Genomic DNA, 18952 nt, shown 5'->3' with positions numbered 1-18952 from the left:
CCACAAAAACTCTATGCCTAAAACACCGGACATGTTTGTAAGTGTGCATTTCTTTTAAAATTAAAGTGGTTTTACAATTTTATGCTATGGGAGCTCTGGTTATGTTTCTTTGAGATGTATTGATACTGCAGCAAAGTGATCTTTGTGGAGGAGAATCCTTCAATGGCACCACCAGTGAAACCTCGTATTTTATTATCAGCGCAGTTTTTTTAAACAATTGTGAAGTTACTTGTTATAGTTAGTTTTTCATCTCGGATGCGCTTTAAGGCTACGTTTCCACTGTAGCATGATATTTTCACCTGCAAAAATGGTGTAAGATTTTTCTGATTGGTGAAAATGTGCATGTAATTTTTTACACTTTTTATGCAAATTTTCGTACGCAGAAATTCACATTAGTTAAATATAACACAAGCTGCCTAGTAACACCTTAGTCATGACTGCTGACAACTTCCTGTAACCATGAATCTTATGTGATTTTTCGGGCAAATAACGCGAAAGTTAGCATTGCCCATACAAAGCATTGTACGAGAATCGTATGCGATGCCTGAAAAGATGATACAGGAGGACCTCAGAAAATTTGCATTGAATGGAAACAGCCCCATTCACTACCATTAGTTGCAAAATCAATGTGAATTTTCTGAGAGAAAAATCGGACACAAAAAGCACAAGTGAAAACCAGGCCTAACTCTGTACTGATAGTGCACTGGCTGGGAATTGGACCGAGCACTGCAAGGTGAGAGTGTTATCCACTACGCCACTGTGCTAAAGAAATACTATGGATATTTAACATTTCTTTAACAAGTTAGATTGCACTTCCAGTCCTGCTAATTGGCAGATGCAGTTTTTTGTGAGCTCTGAATTGCATCCTGCTGTTTTGCCTTTACTGACATCGTGGGAAGAGATATGGGAGGAGAAATCTCGCCCTAGTCTCTACCATCTAAATGTGCGTACACACGCACTACAGCAGCCAACAATGGGTCCGTTGGCACCTCCCACTGGGCGGGTTTTCAGCAGACTGTAGTGCGTGTGTATGCACTGTCGGCGGACTGATAAGGCTGTTCCTGAACGATCCGCTGTACGCACCTTAAGGCTCATTGCATTTTAATACAATCTACAGTATATAGCATACAAAGCCATTACAGTGCACATAAAGAAAGCAGAGCAGCTTATCTGTATGTGGAAGCTGAGCTTTTGTGTTTTCTGGCAGTTCTTTCTAAGGCACATTGCATGTAAAGAGCAGGCTTCTCTCCTTCCTATCTCTTAATCTTCATGGGTGCCCATAACTCTGTGCTCTGGGAGTTGGTAGCTCTGAATCTTTCTGCAGCACCTGCACCACCTGCAATTTAGATATGCAAAAGCCACGGGGGTAAATGATTATTAGTCACACTTTCAAAAATGGTTGTCTGATGTAATTATTCATGATCATTTCAAGTGGCCCTTTACTGTAGAAATGTTCTTTTTGTCTACCTGCCAAGCAATGTGTTCTGCAATATGGAGAGGGAGAGATGAGGAAGTGTGGCCGTGAGCTGCTGGCCCCTACAGTGGTAAATAGCAGTTGTGGTCAGGTATGGTTTTTAGCATTCCCTCTCACTAATGATCAGTCAGTTGGTGAATGAGTGCATACTTCAATGTTAGGTATGGTTAAAGTAGACCCAAACCAAACATTTTTTTAATTCAAAATATTTAGTTGCACCACTCTGACACATACAAAGATAAATAAACACTCCTTCAAGCCTATGAGCATTTCAGTGCATGCTTTTTACCCTTCTCTTCTCATAACTAGGGTTATACAGGTGGCACCCATTAGCAATTCCTCCTTTGCTGGACACCTCCTACTCCACCAGTTTGCCGGATTCTGTCCCGGCAATATGAAAGGAAGGGAGGGGTTTCTCCAATAAATGTAAAAAAAAAATTATATTTGATATCATGCAGCTGCTATTTATTATTATAATTTAGAAAATAGATTTTATTTCTGAAATCTTGTATTTTTAATTTAGGTCCACTTTAAATAGTATTTTCATTGTAATAGTAATCATTCTCATTCCAAATGTCTCAATTTTAGTTGTCCCCATTAAAATGTCCCACCAATGGTAAGACTTCCTATAATTTCACTTTTAAAGTGCCTTCATACATACCCCCCTCTATACTGTGCTCCCTCATAATGGTTCCAATGCTGTGTGCCCCAGTGCTCCACTTTAGTGGCCTATGTACTGAGCTCCTTTATAGTGGCCCCAGTGCATTTTATAGTGGTGACCATTCCCTCATTGTCCTCATGATTTTTTTCACTGATGAGTTAGTGATTTGCCCAATGCAGAGATTGCATATTTAGAAATTATAAGCTCACCTCTCCCTGTGTCAGCAACAAGTGATGCTTCTACTCCAGCTAGTCTTCTCTCGTATGTATCGGGTCCTGGCTTCATGATGTCATCATAATGGGCCTGGTACATGCATCTAGAGGAGATTATGCAGTACACAAAAGAGCTGTAGTAATTGATGGAATAAAGTAGAAGTGAAATGATACTTGCCTAACATTGCTTCCATTTGCCGGTCTCTGTGGGGATAAGAGGATGTAAGACATTGCTGGGATCATCCTGGGCTGTCATCTAAAGGCCCCGAGGGGTAATAAACACAGGAGCATGCTAACCTGCCTGCTGTGCACATTGATTACCCAAGTTGTACAGGATATATGTGTCCTTGGGCGTCATATACAGTACAAAGAACTTATACTCTGAGATTCTGTCCCCCATAATAGACGTATCCCCCCTCCACAACCCTCCTGCCCCCATGGCCCCTCCTTTCCCCCCTGACCAACTCTTTCAACTCTGCTAATAAATCTACTTAAACCAAATGACAAGAGCAAATAGTCACATTGCGCATGTTACACCAGGCTAAATATACACAATGCAATTTCCTGTCTGATTGACGAAAATCGGGTGATTATTTCGGACATGTCCAATTTGCTTCTGTTCAATAACAGAATACATTCTCCAAAGTTATAATGGGAAAATATATCCCGTTATCGATCGGGAGCAGTTTTGACATGTACACACAACTTTACAACAACAAATACAACTTTCCGTCCGATTATTCGTCAATCGAGCAGGAAATTGAATCATGTGTACCCAGCATTAGACTTGATTACAACAATACATAAACTAATGGCTTTAAACTTTATAGTGACAACAAAATAGAAATTATGAATACCCCTTGTGTGTAACACCTCTTTTGATGGATCCATCTTGCCCCACCCTGACTAAAGATATTGGTTCTTATTCTCTTTTTCTCCTAAGTTTTCTCTTAAAGGGGCACTATGGCAAAACATTTAAAAATGTAAACTATGTGCAAACATAGACAAATAAGAAGTACGTGTTTTCCAGAGTAAAATGAGCCATACATTACTTTTCCCCTATGTTGCTGTCACTTACAGTAGGTAGAAGAAATCTGACAGAAGTGACAGGTTTTGGATTAGTCCATCTCTTCATAGGGGATTCTCAGCAAGGCTTTTATTCTTTATAAAGATATTCCCTAAAAAGGATTTGAACAATGATGCTGGCCAGTTTCGCTGCTTGCTACAAAGTTTTTTTGGCAGTTGGACAGAACAACTGCCATTCACTAATTACTTTTGAAAATAAATAAATCACTGAGAATACCCCATGGAGAGATGGACTAGTCCAAAACCTGTCGCTTCTGTCAGATTTCTACTACCTACTGTAAGTGACAGCAACATAGGAGAAAAGTAATTTATGTCTCATTTTACTCTGGAAAACATGTACTTGTTATTTGTCTATGTTTGCACATATTTTACATTTTAAAGTTTTTTGCCATAGTGCCCCTTTAAGTTTTCTCTTAGGAGCTAATTTTTCATCTACCAAACAACTCTTCCGCATTCTACAGTTGAAAAAGTACCAAAAGTGGGTAAAAAGTACTGTAAAAGTAATTCTGAGCATTGTCTTGCTTGCTGATTGCATAAAAGCCATTTTATTGATTAAGTCTGATAATATCACGAAGTGAAAAACTTAGGAGAAGAAGTGAATTGAATATGGGCCATTGAGTGTTGGAAAGCAGTGATAAACTAGTGACTAAGGCTGCAAGAATTACCCTAAAATAAGTAGCCAACATCACTACTTTAGTTCGATGCAAAAAAATAAAAATGTAACCTCGAGTTGCTCGACTAGAAGGAAACGTGGAAGTGCTAAACATGTTTCTGGCAGTTGGTGGTGGAAATGAAAACATGAGTGTCTCTAAAATGCTCAGTCTGTTATCGCATTTTAGTGTGTGTTTTGGCAATTTACTGAATGCAAATCTGGTTTCATTTACAGCTTTCAGTACCCTTGAACACTTGCCTTCTTCCAGTTAGATGTTTGAAGTGATTATAATTTATGTCATAAATGTACCTAAAGAAATCCATTATAGATTCCTGAAACAGATCCAGCCACAGTAAAATAACTGATAGTGACTTAAGGTGGGCTTATACTGGGTGAAGGCAGGTACACACTATACAATTTTTAAAGAATTATGAATATATTAATTGAATTAAAATCTCTGTTGAGATCTGATCTAATATAAAGTACGGGGGTGAGCAATAGATATTATAGTAATTAAACTTTATTTATAAAGCCATAGCATATTATAGATAGGGCAGACAATACAATGTCAAAGTATTAAACACAGGAGCATTACAGTGTTTAACAATAGTACACAAAATAAACAATGGTGCACAGATTGCAAGGTAATTATATATATATATATATATATATATATATATATATATATATATATATATATAATGAATATAGACATTTAGTCACTGAGCCCATAAGGTGGCCGAGAAGAGCACATGAGGAAAAGGGCCCTGTCAAATAGGCTTACTATGTAAGGGATGGAGGAGGGGAACATATTAGAGGCAGTGGAGTGGCAGTTCAGTAGGGGGGATTGGAGCTATAAAGATGACAGGTAGGCTTTCCTAATAATCTTTAAGGCCTGCTTGAATGAGTTGAAGGTGGGGGTGAGACTTATGGGTGGAAGAAGAGAGTTCCACTTTTGAGAAGTCTTGGTTTTAGGAAGTCACATGTAGTCCCATGTGATGCGGCTGCTCTGGCCTAGAGTCAGGCCGCTTCCGGGTGCAGACAGTAGTTCCCTGCTGACAATGTGCTCATTGCGGATCAGCGCCGTATGATACTGGATGGGGGTCCCACTCCTTTATGTCGCAGTACTGCCTCAGGCTGCGACAGAGATAGGGTCAGCTGACAGATCGGTCCGTTGACACTGAGGTAGGATATTTACTATTGTCAGCTGACTTGCTGTGTATCTGTGTGTGTCAGCTGACATCCTTAGGTAGGATTTATTGAAAATGTGTGATTAGCTTCTGTGTGCATGTGGCCGGCCACTGATTGGATGCTTGGTGTATATTAACCTGCTGAGTGCACTCTATCATTACCCGTAATAGCGTTAGCTTGCTAGCTGCTGGGTGTGCCTGAAAACGTATGTGACCTTTGCTTGTTTCCTGACTACTCCTAATCGCTGCCTGTACTGACTCCTGCCTGTTACTTGGATTACTCTTGTTTGCCGCCTGGTCTGATCTTGGATTGCCTTGACTTCTCAATACTGTTTAGCCCTTTTGTACTGCATTATTATCTTCTGTGTATGACCCTAGGATTGTTACTGGACTTGTTTTGTTTGGCTTTGGTGAACTATATCCACTCTACGTTCAGGTCTGATACCTTGAACCCTTAAAGGCCTGGGTGTAAGTCAGGCAGGTGATTTTCCTCACCTCCCGTTCAAGCCGGGGGCGCGCCACAAAAGGTGAAGACGGTGGGGTTAGATTGGGCATTAGAGCTGAGTTGTGGAGATAGTCTGCCAAGCCTGACACCTGGAGCTTTTGAGTGAGCAAGTGATGCAAGGGGAAGACATCTGTAGGGTGTTGGAAGAGCAGAGAGAGTGGATCGGGGAGTATTTTAGGACAAGATCTGAGATGTACGAAGGGGAGATATGGTAGATGGATCTTTATGCCAAGCAGAGCAGTTTAAATTTAATTCTGAGGGGGAAAATGGTGCCAGTGAAGGGACTTGTGAAGAGGAGCAGCCGAATTAATGTTCAACCTCGTGATCAATTTGTTCACATAACTGATTAGTACATTTTTAAATAGCTAGATCACGTGACTGTTTGTGATCATGACCTGCTAATCAAAGAATCAAAGAGCTAGGACAGTGGTACAACCTCCTCCTGCCTGGTGCTATTTCCTACTACCATAGTGAACACATTTTCCATTTTAGAATGTTTACATTTAAGCAGGAACTCATTTTTGATTGCTTTGTATATTGCTACAAAGAGGAAACTGTTTTCTTGAGACTTTCTTCTGGAAGCTTGTTTTAAAAGTAAATATTTTCCAGCATGTGATATTCAGATCAGATGGACTGAAGTGGAAATAATGCCAGTTTCCTCAACAAATGTACAACAATCATATTTATTTGCCTACTTGTCTCAGTTTCTGAGATGGCAAGCATATTTGCGTTCTACAAAATTCAAGTGTGGGTGTAGGCTCGTAAAATTATATATATATATATATATATATATATATATATATATATATATATATATATATATATATATATATTCATATTTATATATATTGTCCTAGAGTAAAATGTACTATAAATTATAAATTAATGTTTTCTGCTGACTATAAATTATATTTTACCATGTTCCTGTCACTTACAGCAGTTAGTTAAACCTGACAGATCTCGCAAGCTTTGAACTAGTCCATCTCCTCATGGGGGATTCTCAGTATTTATTTTATTCTATACAAAAGCATTCCCTAGAAAGGATCTATACAATGCTCTTGGCTAGCCTACATCCCCTTGTGTACTCTATTCTGGTGGTTGGACTGTGCCACTGCCTTTTAGGGAGTGCTTTTGAAAATAAAGGCATTCCTGAGAATCTCTCACGAGGAGATGGACTAGTACAAAACCTGATATTTCTGTCAGATTTTTACCAACTACTCTATGTGACAGCAACATAGGAAAAAGTTAATTTGCAGTTCATTTTACTCTGGGACAAACGTACATCTTATATGTATGCCTACTCATGTATTTTAAACTTTACAATATTTCACAATAGTGGTCCTTTAAACAAGTTTCCTTTATCCGTTATAAAAAAAAAAAAATTTTTTTTTTTACAGAATAAAATCATATTTGTTCATTTTACATCAACAAAATATTGGATGCATATATTGTGTGTGCCTTGTAGTGTGCATTAAAATATGTTATTAGAGAGCAGTAAAATAAAGCAGCTTCAAAACATTGTTTTGCTGTTCTTCCTGTGAGCTCTCATTATTATACAAAACTTGTTAGCCTGGGTAAAGTGGCACCTTGAGCACTGATGTAAACTGCGTTTCCAGCACTATATTAAAATTTGCCATACTCCTCCCCTGATGATTAAGAGATTTACATCTGGTAGCAATTCATTCAGCCGAATGGAAGAGTTCTCCCCTGACATTGCTGATAAGCGGACACATGACATTTGCAAAGAGCAGTTTGCCCACTGGAGTGCCATGGCAAACTGCAGCAAAATCCACCCTTCCAATTTCATCAGAAACGCAGGGAATATTGCAAATGACACTACCAAATCAACTGTAAATAGATGATAATTTGATTGACATCTGGAAAGCTGTCACAGACTGAGCAGCCTATAACAGGAGCATTTACCCAGTGCAAAGACAGCTTTCAAGTAAATCACTTTTTGTCCAGTGGGGCCCAGCCAGAATATAATTGCTTGTCCTTGCCTTCATTGCAAATTCCCCATTACGGTTACTAGCAGTGTCTAATCATTTAAAGGAAAGTTGTCTTCCAAAAATACACATTTTTTAATGTTAACACATTGCACTCTGGTTTGTAAGTCACTATTTTTTTCTCTGCAGAGAATAAACTTTTTGTTCAGTACTGTAGAATGAGTGCATATATCAGGCATACTATAAAAAATACAGATCTAGGTTTTTTATTCAATAGTACTAAGCAGTGAGCAGCAACAATTTTGCTTTTCTAGTATTTACTACACAAGTATTGAACTATATTTCATTAAATCCACTAAACAGTGAACAGCAGTCATTTTACTTTTATTGTTATATGTTATCTCTAATATGCCAACATATTATACTGCACTGTACAATACATAGGGATAGTAGATGACAAACTTGCACACATAAAAAGTACAGACTATGACACTGGAGGAGGGGAACCTGCCCATTTAGGCTTAGGCTTGGTTTCAACTTGCGACGGTCCACTTGGCATACAGCGGAGCGGACCAGTTCAGTGTCCTCTTTGGTCCATTTTCCCGTCATGTTGGCATCTAGTGGCAGATGTGTTAGCACAATAGGTGGCTATGGGAAACTTATCCGATCATATGGAAAACTAGAGCAGGTTGAGGCAAACAAATCCATTTTTAATAACAAGTGGAAGCTGACCCTATTTTTAACAAAATTATCTGCTTCCTGTATTTCTCTGCACTGCACAGCATGTACTGTACGGGTTCATTTTCTGTTTAAGTGGAAACCAAGCCTTACAGTCTAGCATTTCTGCTACTACAAATTTTACACATTTTTCAATAGAAAATGCATTAGGGACCTTTTCTACTAGCGGCGATTGTGATGCTGAATCGCAAAATCACAGATCACTAGTGATTTTTAAATTGCTACAGTTTGCCTAATAACATAGGAATCGCGGTAGGTAATTTCCACTACCGCAATTCGTTTTTTACTTAAAGGGAACCTGAAGCGAGTAAAATTATTTAAAATAAATACATGATGTAGCTGCAAATGAATATTACATACTAACCTCACCGTCAGTTCCTCTCAGAAGCTCACCATTTTCTTCTTACAGTGATCCCTTCCAGTTCTGACAATATTTTGTCAGAACTGAAAAATACCAGTTGCTGTCAGTTATATATCAGCAGTTGTCAGTTACAACTGAATGTGCAAGGTAATGTCCGTGTTTCCCTATGGCTCAAGTGGGTGATATTACAGTTTGATAGTGTGCTGACCAGGAAGCTGTTAGGGGGTAATGGCCATTTTTAAAATGGAGGACAGAGAATTCCATTGATCACAGTGGACAAATGGGATTGAGGAGTAGACTACACAGGAGGTAAGTATGACCTGTGCATAATTATTTTGACTTTTTATTTTCAGTTCAGGTTCTCTTTAAGCGTGACCGCACTGCGGAGCAATTTTTGCTGCGATTTGCTAGTGGAAAAGGGCCCTTACACCTACTGCTTGATCCTGAAGGCAGCAAGCAAAGAGGCTCACTCTTTCTCTTGGCTTGGGACACATTACAAAAATAAGTGGAACCAAATCCATCCAAAGCTCACACACATCTAGGGATTTGGGACATGACTTAGTGCATAGCATCATGGTGGAATCTATTTGCCAAAAGTTGCCCATCTCTTCATACATCTATAAAATCTGCTTTGTGAAGTTCCTCAAAGGTTGCAGGACAATCTATCTACTCATCTACTTATACTGTGTGCAAGGCCGGGCTGAGGCAGAGGTGAAAAGGCACCTGCCTTGGCTGCAAAGAGGTGAAGGAGGGTTAAATTAACACATTTGTATCAGCGCAACTGTGGGCAGAAACAACTGCAGAGTACTAGAGAAACATATTGCCCACACAGTCCAACCACGTTCTCATCCCCTGCTGCCAGTCTGATGATCACTAGGAGTGTCTGTGCCAGGTTCACTCCACCCAACTCTGTGAAAGTCGTACTGTCAGAAGGTATGGTGGGTATGTAGTTTTGTAGTGAGTGTAGTCTTGTGTATGGTTAATAACTGTAAATTTGGGTCATATACTGAATCTACATTAACCATTTCAGCTCGCAGGGATTTTTCACCTTATGCATCAGAGCAATGTTCACCTCCCATTCATTCACTAATAATTTTATCACTACTTAACACAATTTATTGATTTAGAACTTGTTTTTTCCGCCACTAATTAGGCTTTCTTTGGGTGGTACATTTTGCTAAGAATTATTTTTTTATAAATGCATTTTAACAGGATTAATAAGAAAAAAATGGAAAAAAATTAATTATTTCTCAGTTTTCGTCCATTATAGCTTTTAAAAAATTCACGCTACCATAATTAAAACCTATGTATTTTATTTGCCCGTTTGTCTTGGTTATGACACCATTTACATTTTGCCCCCTTGAGAAAGCCGGAAGTCGGCGAAACATAGGAGGGAGCTGCGCGCATCCTGCATGGGACGCCACGCCGTCCTGACCTCCATCCCACCATCCATACCATATCCCAGGGGATCCGTCCAGGTCTGTAAAAGGGCGCTTCCATCCACGCTGCGCATGCAGTCTGCTGGACTGACTGACTGCCTCTTCTTTGACCTGCGGACTAAATCCCCCAGCCTGCTGCACTCTGCCGAGGCGGAAGTCATCACTCCCCTGGATGGGTTTAATTGCCATCGTCTGGAACTGGTGAGGTAGACGTACTACACTTGGCCACATTATCATTGCCATCGCAGGCTGGATGGGACTGTGATTGGATGTGAACAATCATTTCATGATCTTTCTCTTGCTGCTGCTGGTCACAACAGTAACAACTTTGGCTTGCTTACTAACCTCTCTGCTTTCGTGATTTGCTTTTTGCACGTTGATGCATATACACTATGAGGTTAACAAGTATATTTACTGTCTGGAGATGAGGTACAGACACAAATGAAGTGCTTTTTCAGCAATTTGGAGATTGTCTTATGACTATCACAAACTGCACTGCCTGCTTGCTACCAGCTATATTAAAGCTCTTTCATTACCAGACTGTTTCCACCTGGTTTAGATGCCGGCGTATGGGTGTCATGTAGGATGGATGTGTCATGACGGGGTGGCCATCCCATGTGCTTTTTAATATACATTTTTATATTTTGCTAGTTATCTAATAAAATTTGATTTCTCTTTTTCATACTTGATTAGCTTTTGTTGGATTTATTGGATGAGCTTTTATAGAACGTGTATGTTCTACTAGTCATATTTCCCACTGCCATTACTTTGATTGTTATAAATGTTGTCCCTATCACAATGTATTGCGCCGACATTTTATTTGGAAATAAAGGTGCATTTTTTCCGTTTTGCGTCCATCACTATTTACAAGCTTATAATTTAAAAAAAATGTTTGTAGTATACCCCCTTCAAATGCATATTTAAAAAGTTCAGACCCTTAGGTAACTATGTTTTTTTTTTTTCTTAATTGTAATTTTTTTCCATGAAAATTTTTATTTGGGTAATATTTTGGTGTGGGAAATAAACAGTTAATTTTTAATGTTATTCTATGTGCAAATTGTAATGTAAAAACATGTAGATGTAGTTTTACTATTTGGCCACAAGATGGCCACCTTGAGTTTTTTTTTTCTCCTTGTGCTTCTTGCTAACCGGAAGCACAAGGGGGATGTCCAAAATTGTTTTTGCAGAAAGACTGAAGCCTCTAGTTAGAGCGCTTCGGTTTTTCTGCTGGGGACACGGATCGGTGATCGGAAACCATGTTCCCGTTCACTGATCGCAGGACTACCGGGGGACAGCACGGGGGTGTGCCCGTGATTGTGCATGGGGAAGGGGGGGAACGCCCCCCTGCACGCTGCCAACCCCATCCTGGATGCTTCCCCCTTCACATATGTTTTCATGGACTGGAAATGTATGCTCCAAATGCATTGGGAAAGCGTAAAAATGGAGGGGGGGGGGGGGATACCAAACCAGATCCGTTTAAAAAAGATCCGATCTGTGATGGACCTAGTGTGGACCTAGTCTAATACACTGGTTAGCCACAAATGAAAACCACATGCGTAAAGATATACAGTATAGAGTAATATAGGAATACAATTAGATAGAGAGCAGGGGCGTAGCAATAGCCATAGCAGTCATAGCAGCTGCTATGGGGCCCTGGAGCAGAGGGTGCCCAGGTTGTACTTAATATATTCGCTATTACCTCCTCCGCCCTCTCACTTGGACTCTATGCAGTGTAGAAAGCATAAGAATGTAAATTGCACAATTAACTCATATCCAAAGGGTAGGGAAAGGTGGCATTGCTCAAGAGTCCTTGCATCTGAAGGCCCAATGAAAGTTTTGCTATGGGTCCCCATAATCTCTAGCTATGCCACTGATAGAGCCCTTTTTGTAGTTGTCTAGATCCTATTAAGTTGAAATGCTAAGTAATGTTGGTAACTTGCATATAAGGTGATATTATGTGGCAAAGCTAGGCAGTAACATGATAAAATGTCCAAAGCCAAATAATATGATTGCCTCAAGAGGTAGGTAGGAGTTTTATGGTGACTTTAAATATTTTGAGTGTTGTTGCAAATGGATGCTGGGTGTGTCAGCAGAGAGGAATGCTTCCTATTTCAAGCACTGTGGGGGGGGGGGGGGGGGGGGAGAAGGCATACAACTGTTGTGTTGCAGATTCGTGATGTGGTGTCCGATTCCACCCAATTTTGTAAGAGGTTAAGACCTTGATACAGGTATATTACTTCTGCTCACAAAAACATTCCAAAGAGATCACCTGCCACCAGGACTAAAGGTGTTTCTCCCTGTGATACGTTTCAGAAAGTTGGGTTGTGTACATTGTGCTCTCTCACTAAAGAAAGTAAAAACAGAAAATCCACTGGAAACTTAGGTAAATAGGACATTATGGCCCTTATTCAATTCACTTTTTCTCCTAGGGGAAGGAAATAATTTGTCATCTTATAAAAATAACTTTTCAGCATTCTGCAATGGAAAAAGTGCTAAAAAGAAGGTATTAAAGTGTTATCAAACTTATTTGCAGTATTTCAATGCAAGCTGTGAGCTTTAAAGGTACTTTATTGGTAACGTTTGAAACTATCTTCTGGGGAAAATTCAGGAGAAAAGTTAGTAGGATATGAGTCTATAACTAAAATGGAGGTTCTGTACAACTTTCTCAGTTTGAGAATATAGGAAAACCTTGGCCATTTTTTTACACTCTGTTGTAGACATGCAGGACCCAAAAGAGTTTATAGGCTCCCAATCTCCAGTTTTGGTAATAATAATAATAATAATAATACATGGTAACCTACTACTACTACTACTACTACTACTACTACTACTACTACTACTGCTGCTGCTGCTGCTGCTGCTGCTGCTGCTGCTGCTGCTGCTGCTACTACTACTACTACTACTACTACTACTACTACTACTACTACTACTACTACTACCATACTACCACTACCACTACTACTACTCCACTAAACCAACCAACCACAATAATAACTGCAAACTTAATAGGTGTACTAGAAACTCTAGATAATAATATTGATGAGAATAATATTTTTTTACATCCTAACATGTAATTTCTTTATTTTACAGTTTTAATTAGATCTAATAGTACATCAGATTGTAAGAATGCCTAGTAGTATGGAATGAAGAGGCAGATAGTGCAAAATGAAAATCCAACTTGTGTGGAAAAAATATATCTGGATACAGGGACATGACTGTAATTTCTCCTTCCTATTATAATATCTCCCTTTAGCAAGCTGGAACGAATGCTTCTGGCACTGGGACCAAACCAATGACTGACTGTATGACTAGCAGACAGGTTTATTATTATCTGTGCATCGCATACATATCTCAGTTGTGCATTATGCTAAAAAGTGTTGCTAGTCAGTTGGGAACTGTATCCATTACTGTTAGGGTTATCTACTTACAGGATAGATGAGATTGAAAAATGACGTGTCCATGAAGTTCAGGCTATTGCATAATTTCCAGTCCCTGGAACTTAAATATTCTTACCAGAACAGATAACTGTAGACTAAGGTGCACCCTTATCACAGTAGTAATTAGGGAATACCGACATATTACTCTTTAGAGTTACTTAATCATTTTAATGATGTATTTTATTTTCATGTCAGTCCCATTGTTTACAATAAGGTCTGGGGACCACTAAAGCGTTTTCAGCAGCATTTTGTAATCGCCAGCGATTCCTCAAGCACTAGATTAACGTTAACCTCCAGACTAAAAATCTACTCATCAGAACTGAAAAGGCTTTGTGTTTCTTTAACAGTTTCACAGCATCAGAACTTTGTTTTTCTTACCAAAGCATCATTTTTAGCTGCATTTTTAGCTAAGCTCCACCCATTAAAGAAAACTGCCTGGGCTTTTTTCCCCTGATGCTGTGCAAAGCATGATGGGATTTCCTATGTTGTTATTCATGTTGCCTAGCAACTGGGAGGGGTGATCAGCACACAGGACAGTTGGAACTCTGTCAAATGCTCCCTGTCACCTCCTTTCAACCAAAAAGATGGCTGCCCTCATGAAATCAAACATTTGTCTGTTCTTTTAAAACAGGGTGGGTAAGAGATTATATTACCTATCTATTTTAATTAACATAACTAATGTAACTTAATGACAGTATGTTTGTTTAGGCTGAAGTTCCTCTTTAATGAAAGTCAATGGAGATGATCCCACAGTAGCGATTGCAATTTCCTGAAATTGCAATTACAGCACCTGCAGCATTTTTGGAGCATTTGCGCTTCAACACAAAGTATAAGGACACTGCAAAATTGCTTTTTAATCGCTGTGCAAAGCGATTTTACATCACTTTAACTACCAAGCCTATGTAAATCACAAACCGCTATGGAAATTGCAACTTGTAATCACTGTCCAAATCACTTGCATTAAATTGTGGTACGCAATTGACACTTTTCTAGTTGGACCAAGTCCTTAAACGTATTTTGGTTATTGTTTTAAATAATGTAAATTTCTTTCCCATGATGTACACACATTCATGTACCTTCTTATGCAAGAAACTAAGTGGTTTTCAATGTGGTGGTTGTGCGTCTGCTGGTTGCATGTAAAAAAATCTTTCATTTCCCAGTTAAAAGTGCATGTAATTGTGCATGAGGTATACAGGTAGTCCCTGACTTATAAATGCCCGAATTATGAATTACAAACGTGGATAGAAATGGTCCAAAAGTGGGAAAAAGTCAAACAAATTAGTTTCTAAAAAGGCGAAGTAGTTTTTTGAGAAAGTCAATTTAAAAAAAACAATTCAAAGACAAAAAAATGGTCTTTAACCTTCCTGGCGTTATGATTATTTTTTATTTTTACATTTTTTTAGAAACGGTAATCTTTTATTAATAACACACAAAAAAAAAAAGAAACAAAGCAGCAGAAATTAGAGACCACCAGCATACAGTTCTATTAGTGGGAAGAAAAGGAGGTAAAATTAATATGGGTGCTAAGTTGGATGACCGAGCAATAAATCAATAACGTGGCGCAGTGCTGAATTTTAAAAATCGCCTGGTCAATGGGGGTGAGTGGGAGGGGGGGGGGGGCAGCTGTGTATACACCTGTGGTCCTCAAGTGGTTAATTAGTGATTCCATAATTCTTTATCAGTGATGCCAGCACCTTTTCTGCTGGGAAGGTGAATCACTGTGGAATGTTTCACTCCTCCCCCTCTTCCCACATCAAAGTCAAGTAAGTTCAACAGTAACAACTTGTTGTTGTGTGATTTTTTGCTTTTGCTCGGAATGAGCTGAAAATGTATTTATGTAGTTTATAGGGAAGGGGAGAAATACGCGAAGAGATTATTCATGAGAAAAGCTTTGTGAATCGACCCCCTAGTTTGTAAATGCCATGCATACAGGCTAGCCATCTGCACCCTTTATATGCAGTATAGTACAGTGGTTTGTAATAGGCTGGATTTTTATATAATAAAACAGCAATGATAATAATAACAACAGCAATAATTATGAATGAACGTATCATGTGATGTAATTTTTCAGATCATTTATCAGTGTGTCCTGATGTGAAGAGGACATAAGACAGGCTGTCATTTTTCCAGTTCAGGCCAGAACTCTGAATTCAGTGAATTGTACAGGATGCACCTTGCTATTTATGGCTTCTTTTGTGTGTGGCTAAGACAAAGAAGCATGAACGGTTTCCACCTGAAGTGGTCTTTAAAGGGGCACTACAGTGAAAAACTGTAAAATTTAAAATATGTGCAAACATATACAAATAAGAAGTACATTTTTTTCCAGAATAAAATGAGCCATAAATTACTTTTCTCCTATGTTGCTGTCACTCACAGTAGGTAGTAGAAATCTGACAGAAGCGACAGGTTTTGGACTAGTCCATCTCTTCATAGGGTTTTCTCAGTAAGACTTTTATTCTTTATAAAGATATTCCTGAAAAAGGATTTGAACAATTATGCTGGCCAGCTTCCCTGCTCCCTACATAGTTTTTTGGCATTTGGACAGAGCAACTGCCATTCACGAAGTGCTTTTGAAAATAAATACATCCCTGAGAATCCCCTATAAAGAGATGGACTAGTCCAAAACCTGTCACTTCTGTCAGATTTCTACTACCTACTGTAAGTGACAGCAACATAGGAGAAAAGTAATTTATGGCTCATTTTACTCTGGAAAAAAAAAGTACTTCTTATTTGTATGTTTGCACATATTTTAAATTTTAGTTTTTCGCTGTAGTGCCCCTTTAAAGGGAATCTGAAGTGAGTATAAATGTATGAAATAATGAATTATGTGTGTAGTACAGCTAATAAATAGAACATTAGTAGCACAGATATGAGTCTCATATTGTTTCCAGTACAGGAAGCGTTAAGAAACTTCACTTGTTATTTATGCAAAAGAGCTTCTCTGAGCTATTCAACCAACTTGGGTCAGAAACAGTCATGTTTTCCGAAGCACTTACACATCAAAGAAACAGCTCCAGATAATGTTTTACTGGCAGAAGGTTCAAAGAGTCATTAGCTCTGCTCTGTTTTATAGTATAAAATACAGAGTGTTGTTTGTAATTGCAAATATGACAGAATGATGCAATGTTAAAAAAAGGCTATATAGCTGAAACTAAAAATATGAGACTCCTTTCTTCGCTACTAATGGTCTGTACTACACATTCAATTCATTATATCATGAGTTTTTTTCAGTGGCGTAGCTAAGGCACTTTGGGCCCCGATGCAAGTTTTACAATGGGCCCCCCCCAAGCACTCTATACATAACAATTGATACGGCGCACCAAAACCTGCCAATGGCAACTACAGTGTCAGAGGTGCAAGAAGGGGATGGGGAGCAGTGTGTTAATGATCATTACTATTCATAGCATCTATAGAAGTCATTATTATGATCACAGGACCAATAGAGAGCTAATACTATAGTTGAGGGAGGGCCCTTTGGGGCCCCTCTGGCCCAAGGGCCCTGATGCTGTCGCTACCTCTGCACCCCCTATTGCTACGCCTCTGGTTTTTTTACACTTCAGTGTCACTTTAACAAGGTGCAACATGTATATCTACTGTATAGGCACAATTATGCTGAAGCAAAAATTCTAATTTGCTTCATTCTATGTAATATTATGTAAAAGCATAGTTACATGTGCAGTTTTGTGCAGATTCCCGGCAGAGACGAGTGCAATAACGTTGGCTGCAGACAGTGTGCCTCCTTAACAAGTGTCAGAGGCTTTGATAGGAGTGACATGCAACTAAATGGAACAGGGAGAGTGTCATCCGTGGTCTGCTAGTCCATTAGTTTCCTCCAGCAGCTTGTTTTACTAAGGAGCCTTCTAATGGGTTCTCGGCAATAATTACTATCTCTCTTTCACATGTTATTCAACATGACAGGCACTTGCTGAAGTTGTAGCTAGCATATTTGCACTCTAACAGCTTCAGAGTTAAAGCTTTTTTCCCCAACCTCGAGGATGTACGAGCAAGAAATCAAGCCAGTGTTCTTCTTTTCCTGTACTGATGTGCTTTGTTTACTATCAGTCATAAAGTGAAGTGCTTGAAGAAACCTGACAGATTACGGTTTGCTTCTGTACCTATACAGGTTATCTGTTAGCAGGGTGCTCGTATACATTCATGTATTTCACTGTCTAAACATTAGAAATAACGCAGCATAAAAATTGCAGTAAGTGCTGTTTGCATGGGTTTACTGTAAGTTTAGTTTAGACAGTTGCGGTACAAGGGTATGCATTTTAATTCAGATAAAGGGATTCTAAGTTTAATTTTTGTTGTTTTTGTATTAAGCCTTAGATTTTTGGAAAGGCCACACAGGCCCTGGTCTAGGCTTTTCCCCAAGGGACTAGGTGGACATGGCAGAGGGGTTAAAGAATGCGGGAACTGTAGGCTGCAAATGAGGAGCAATGCATGGCAACGAGAAGCTGCTGCTCAAGAGAGTTGTACATGGAAGAAAGGGCCTGGGCTGTAGATGGAATGGGAAAGAAGGGAAAGGATGCTCCAGAACATGCAAATGGAGCTACACGAAAGTTTGCCTGGGGCAGAAAATGCTTAAAGCAAACCAAAGGCGAAAAAGGTTGTAGCCTCCATTCAGGATGTCCAGGGTGCATGCAGAGCCTGGACAAGGTCCTCCAGCACCCAAGGCTGAGACACCAAAGTGCGCCCCTCCATCCCTCCCACCTCAACTGTCACACACGGATTGCTATTAGACTAAGAGGCGTCCCAGGCCCCTCAACACCTTAATCTCTAGCTATTTGGCTTGCAGTCACTGTTTTTGTTATTTCTCTCTGCTTCAAACACAATAGTGTTGTGATAGCTGAGTGCACTCTTATGCTGGGTACACACGATAAGTTTTTCCTGTTCGATTCTCTGCTCAAACGTTTTTTTCTACATTATTCTCCACTGGATTCTCTTATCTTCCGCTTGTTTTTCTTATCTTTTTCCATTCACTTCTATGAGAAACCGAGTGGTAAAACGATCGAGAGGAATATTGGACATGATGGAATTTATCAGTCGAACGCATCTATCAAACTGAAAAACGCAGTGTGTGTACCTAGCATTACATTGAGCCCTAAGGCTGGAACCTCTCTCGCCTCTGCCTCGGCCCGGCCCTGGGTGTATGCACATTCTATAATATCCGTGCGCCCTTTTGTACACACTCTTGTTTCATTTACAAATTCACAGGTTAAAGCAAACCTTTAAGCCCTGTACACAGTCT

At 39.4% G+C, this 18952-nt stretch overlaps 1 protein-coding gene across 5 annotated transcripts in view; it reads left to right on the top strand.

The window, feature by feature from the left end:
• Positions 1-18952, top strand: part of BNC2 (basonuclin zinc finger protein 2) — a 703423-nt gene that overhangs the window by 157694 nt on the left and 526777 nt on the right. The window lies entirely within an intron of this gene.

Source organism: Hyperolius riggenbachi, chromosome 1, assembly GCF_040937935.1.
Source record: "Hyperolius riggenbachi isolate aHypRig1 chromosome 1, aHypRig1.pri, whole genome shotgun sequence".
NCBI lineage: Eukaryota > Metazoa > Chordata > Amphibia > Anura > Hyperoliidae > Hyperolius > Hyperolius riggenbachi.
This window is presented reverse-complemented; position numbering and strand designations above follow the sequence as displayed.